The sequence below is a fragment of the Phalangium opilio genome, unplaced genomic scaffold, assembly GCF_054372755.1.
Source record: "Phalangium opilio isolate 3A_F unplaced genomic scaffold, DU_Popi_V2 ptg000078l_1, whole genome shotgun sequence".
NCBI classification, from domain to species: Eukaryota; Metazoa; Arthropoda; class Arachnida; order Opiliones; family Phalangiidae; genus Phalangium; species Phalangium opilio.
In genome coordinates this window covers 248770-254769 of record NW_028324186.1, presented here as the reverse complement: position 1 = coordinate 254769, position 6000 = coordinate 248770, and the positions used below count along the sequence as shown (strand labels likewise).

Below are 6000 nucleotides of genomic sequence, written 5' to 3'. Positions count from 1 at the left end.
TGGTACGCTTAACCATTCAAATTTGAATAAATTCTTTGCGTTCAAATTTGAATAACTTCTTTGCGTTCAAATTTAAACAGAACACTATTGTTCAAAATTAAACGCTCGTGCATTCATATTTGAACGGTGCTAAGAGGTTAGTATATCTTGTAAATTTAAGCACGAAATCGCTCAAATTAAATTGGAAAATTAAACGTTTAATATTGTATCTTTATGCATTCATTATTGAGCAACATCGGAGAGTTTGATCAAGCGTTCATATTCAATTGCTTACGTTTAAAATTAAGCAGTTCACCATTTAATAATACATGGTGGACAAGCGTTTGATGAAGCATTGAAATTTGACGTTGAATTTTGAATAGCCTGGAGAAATTTGATTTCAAATTTCATCGCTGAATGCCTTATAATAGGGCATACGATATTAAATATAGTAAACACACTGATAAGGAAGAAATCTAATGTGTTCGAAGCTTGTACATCTTCTGAGGGCGGGTGAATTTGAAACACATAAACTATAATCTTTGTGTTAAATAATAATTCAGTTATATGAAGAAAGTCTGCGCTTAAGGAAAGCGTTCATTATCAAGTTCTTTCCGATTATAACGTTGTAGCAATAAGTTATATTATCAAACTATTTGAAGGCCTATGTAAATTTAAGGGAAAGGTGAAATACGCAATAATCCGTAACATTTCCTTTGATATTATTTTATAATGATGTTTATACAGGCAAATATATATTTAATTCAAGGTAAATAATCAAATTATAGTAAATTGTTGAGAAGTTATTGTATTTTTAATGAAAGCTTTGTTTGTAGTAAAAATTTACAGCAGCAGAATCAAGTAATTTTAGGGCAGAATTAATTTTGTTTGGCACACGTTTTGCGATTGAACAATTTCGTTCTCGTTTGAACGCCCATATCACACTCGTTTCAACGCCCATATCGCACTCGATTGAATGCCCATATCGCATTCGTTTGAACGCCCATAATGCACTCGTTTGAAAGTCAAAAAATTTTATTTGAATACCTAAAACGCTCTTGTTTTAATAATAATACAAATACAATCCTATTTGAACGCCAAAACGATCGTATCCGAACGCTTCATTAGCCCAAGGCGGTTATTCAAAATTGAAATTGAATGGGATAAAGATTCATTTTTGAATGGTTATGTATAAGTTGTTCAAAAATGAATGGTTGAGTTAAGTTTTGATCGACATGACGGTAGTTTGATCAAAAATAAATGCTCATGACTGGTTTTGAACGCCTAAAACACCCCTTGTTAAAAATTGAATGTCTCTGGTTAAATGTGAACGCGTCAATAGAGGCTTGTTCAAAATTGAACGGTCACTATCAGCTTTGAATGCCAAAAGCACGCTTATTTTTTACAGTGCAGTGTCTCGACAGCGCCTAAAATTAAAGTTTCTTTGTCGGAGTATCGTTTGAGAATGAAAGAAAATGTTAGCAATATTGGTGGTAGTGGTATCAATAAAAATAACGATGGTTCAACGGACGATGGTGATAGTCGCAAAGTGTTTCCCAATTTACAATCGTATCGACATTTTCATTGCCCTTTTTCTCCTCAGATAGTGCATCTCCAATTTTGAAGACGTCAACTTCCTTCACTGTTAGAACATTAGTCCAATCCCTGTCCAAATTTGAACAAAGTAATCCAAATTTGGATGGCTAGTGATGTAAGGGTCCAAAAATGGTAGGTTAAATCAAAAAATTAATGCCTTCGATTCTTGGTACTAAAACTATCCAAATATAAAGAAATTAGTTCAAATTTCGATGAAGAGTGATGGAAGGGTCCAAACATGCTAGCTTTAAGCCAATAAAAGGATGCCTTCGATTGTTGGTACGAAATATATCCTTACTATCTCAACCATAGACATTATAACACTATTAAGGCCTAGACAACCTATTGGGGAAAGCGGTCCTTGAACGTTTTTGTGATGGATTTTTCGCTTCTTCTCCTTCGCATGTGTGATAGGGTGAATGACTGGTGGCGTTTCCCTAGCGACTAGCAAAGGAGTTATTAAATAAATAAAACTAAAATGCGGGAAATTCAAGTTGCAATTTCTGGATTTTTGAAAACGATATTGTATTAGGCCTAACGTAAATTTGTAATATTTATATCAATATTAATATTAATAATTCACAAAGATTATTAAATGGAAAAATGGTTTTTATTTTGAATAAAGTATAAAATATTGGAAAAAGGTCGTTTATGTAAAAATTTAAATATTATTTTTTTTAAGAAATCAAAATTTGCATTAATTTTTATTATTTTAAAACCTAATTATTTACCCCAAAATGGGTAAATATTGCATTGTTTCTTCTTGAAAAAGTTTTTCAGCAAAGGATAAAAAAGTATTATTTTGATATTATATTTTCACTTTTTTATTAAAAAATAAAAATCTATGGTACAAATTTTTGTCTGATATAGATTCCCACTAAGCAAACTACATGTGTGTTCGAAATGGCTTAAGGCTATAAATAAATCAGATTTAAAGCTAAGTCCCTACCATTTCGTGTGTGGAAAGCACTTTACGGAAAGTGACTATCGCGTTATCGCGAGACGGCGTGTACTTCGGGATGGCGCGATTCCCTCGGTTTTTACGGAACCAAAAAACTCGGACTTTAACGTTAAATTTAATTACACTGGGACGAAAGTTTATATATTTATATGACTTTAAACGTTAATTATAGTAATATCGGAACCTAATACCTGGTTTTCAAAAAACATATAGCAAACTAGAAGCATGCAATTCATCAAATGAATTCCCTGTCCAGGACCCCAGTAGCACAAGCCTTCCGCATAACAGTCGGTTAAAGGTCGAATAGTCGGTTTACGGTCCAGTCGGCTGTACCATGCTTATTCCGACACTTTTCCGACTCATGAAGCCGACTACTTCTTTTAGTTGGCAATGCCGACATCTATCTGACAGTTGGAATTGAAATGGTTTAAAGTAGGCTTGCCTAACGTCTAGAAAATTCCAACATGTTTTTTGCCAATTGATTACCGACTCTCTCGCGCTAGTCGGTATGGTGACGTTTAAGAAGAGTAAATTTAAAAGCAAAGTTATTCTTAGGCCGTTTAGTTACCGACATTTATCCGACAGTTGGAACTGAGATGGTTTAAAGTAGGCTTGCCTACCGTCTAGAAATTTCCAACACATTTTTTGCCAATTGATTACCAACTCCTTCCCTCTAGTCGGTATTGTCATGTTTAAAAAGAGTAAAATGAAAAACGAAGTTGTTGGTGGGCCTTCTTTTTCCGTGGGACGGTTTTTTTGACTTTTACTATTCCGCATATGCCTCCAAAATTTTTTTGTTATATATTTAACTTATACTATATTTCGACCCACAAGCAGAAGTTGATAATACTATATTTTTGGCAACACTGGAAACATAACGTTACAAAAAACTGCAAAGCAAGAAAACACATCTAATTTTCTAGTTTGAATTTTCCCTACTGTAATTTCTCGGGTCCGGTGACACGCCTCTGTTCTATTGGCGTAACTAAGGTAACGCCATGCACGTCATAATCGAAGAGGGCGCTGCTAGTGCGAAAGCAAGTCAGCCTTTCCAGTATCTCTGACGCGGCTGGGTCCTTAGAATGTTTAAGCGAGATTTTTGTGGTTGAAAATGATTAGTTCTAGGCTTGCTAACTTTTAATTTCATCGCTAAGGTTCTTTGTCACACTATATAAACTAGAAACGTCTTCGTTTGTCACGTGAGGTTTGAATTTTGTTATTGAATTATCAATTTATCTACCTCTTAGATTCAGTTTAATGCATAAGCCTTTGCTTTTTACCTAGCTTCTCATCTGCTGGGAACCACACCCCTACAAAGTGAAACCAAAACTTAAACGTTTTCGAATACCTTCAGTTTCTTTGTTTTTATATGAAAGAAACAAGTGTTTTGGGGCGCTTGGAGTTCAAAAACCTTATATATTAAGTATTTTAAAGATTTTTGGTTGTGAAATTAATACTGAATTCCAAAATAGATCTCAATTTGTTTAAGTTACAGAATTTTTATTCGGTTTCAAACATTTTAAGAGAAAAATGTGTCAAGTAATACCCTTTAGAATTGTATGTTTTTCTATTTTCTTAAAAAAATCTGTAAGTGTATATTTTTCATTAAGATTTTTGTAATTTAATAGATAGCAACTGGCCACATCGAAGATATTAACAATGAATAATAATAAATACTTTAATTGATGTAAATATTATACTCGCCCTGAAAAATTTTACTTTTTGTTAAAACGAATTAGCAAGGCAGCTAATATTTCCATTGAAAATGTAATAAAGAAATTTCAATACTAGGTATCAGTATCCTTTACTATAAGCGAATGAAGCCTCGAGTTAAGGCTTGATCGTCGCAAAACCGTCGGACCTCTTGCTGACAGGCGGTTAAGTCGACTCTCAAACGTGTTGGATGAGAGTCGTATTTCATTCGTGTCGTGTAAACCAGTGGGCCGTCGTCCCACCGGGCGGACATTTCGACTCTCAAACCCTTACTCTACCAGCCCTTTTCCCGACGATTTACCGTTCCTATAATAAAAAGCCGCGAAATCGTCGGATTGAGCGCGGCTTTTGGTAGGCATAATGACGCCGACATATTGTCGGCCAACAGTCGTTTTATAGTCGCCTCATAACAGTCGGAAAACCGGCGGGCCGTCGTCCCGCCGGGTGGACATTTCGACTCTCAAACCCTTACTCTACCAGCCCTTTACTGACGATTTACCGTTCCTATACTAAAAAGCCGTGCAATCGTCGGATTGTGCGCGGCTTTAGGTAGGCATAATGACGCCGAGATATAGTCGGCCAACAGTCGTTTTATAGTAGCCTCAAAACAGTAGGAAAACCGGCGGGCCGTCGTCCCTCCAGGCGGACATTTCGACTTTCAAACCATTACTCTCCCGACTTATTAGTGACTTTTTACCAACTCGTCGGTAACACACAAAGCCGACCATGTAGGCCCTACGTCGGCAGTGCTACTGGGGGATGAATGCTTTAATTTCGCTGAAACAGAAATAATGATTTCTGATAACGAAAACACAGAAGTAAATGACCCCAAGAATATAAGTAAACTTATTTTTTAGTAAAATGTCATAAATGTAACTTGCTAATTTTTAACGTGAAGTCTGCAAATAAGAAAATTTCAAACACACACTTCTTGTGCGAAAATGAAACTACAGAAATGGAAGTTGATACTACTGGACAAAACTGGAGAAAATGTACTACGAGATCATGTAGGTTGCTGAACTTTAAAACATAGCGCCGCTCTATTGGATCCCCTACAAGTTGACTTTCCTTACGAAATTCAGTTTTGGCTTGGCGAAGCTAGAGGCATTTTTGGGCGGAATTTATGCGTGCATTTATAAATCCCGCCCACTAGCCTTTGCCAAGCCCAACGCAAAGTTCAGGAGGAAAGTCCCCTTGCAAGGAATCCACCGGAGCCGCTCTATGCTTTAACTTATGTTACTGGTGAAGATTGTTAGTAACTTTGCTTCGTGGATTTCAGACTTATTCTAGGCAATTCAGTGGCGTTACCCCCTCGTATCAGTTTACAGGGTTCATACGAAATTTCCAAAGCCAATTTCCCTGATATTTCCAGGTTTTCCAGAGTGCTTTTACAATGAAGGAGTGTTATAATTTGAAATAGGGTTACCAGACTATACCTACATTAGCATACGTTTACCACGAAAAATATATTAAAAATATTGTAGTCAATTCAAGTGTTTTATTTGGTTTTCATTCCTCAAAAATATCACAATTTTAATTATCAAAGCCGGTTGTTTTATCACATATAAATTTGGTTAACATTGGAAAATAGGAACTATATTATTTTCAAATAGAATCTTCAATCGCTTTAATTTGAGAATCCAATAAATCTTTCTCAGAAGTATGTGCCCTTTCCAGCTTGGTCTTTTTTCTTTTAACAACTTTAATTCGGCAAATTTTCTTTTCTTTTCCAAAGAAACTTTTTCACATTC

General features: G+C 35.5%; 1 long non-coding RNA gene across 1 annotated transcript; it reads left to right on the top strand.

Moving 5' to 3' along the window:
• Positions 1 to 3579: 3579 nt before the first annotated feature.
• LOC149654937 (uncharacterized) lies at positions 3580 to 4328 on the top strand. Its single transcript, XR_016370297.1, has 4 exons — positions 3580 to 3735; positions 3821 to 3959; positions 4026 to 4093; positions 4165 to 4328. It is a non-coding gene; the product is annotated as an uncharacterized LOC149654937 (long non-coding RNA).
• Positions 4329 to 6000: the final 1672 nt, after the last annotated feature.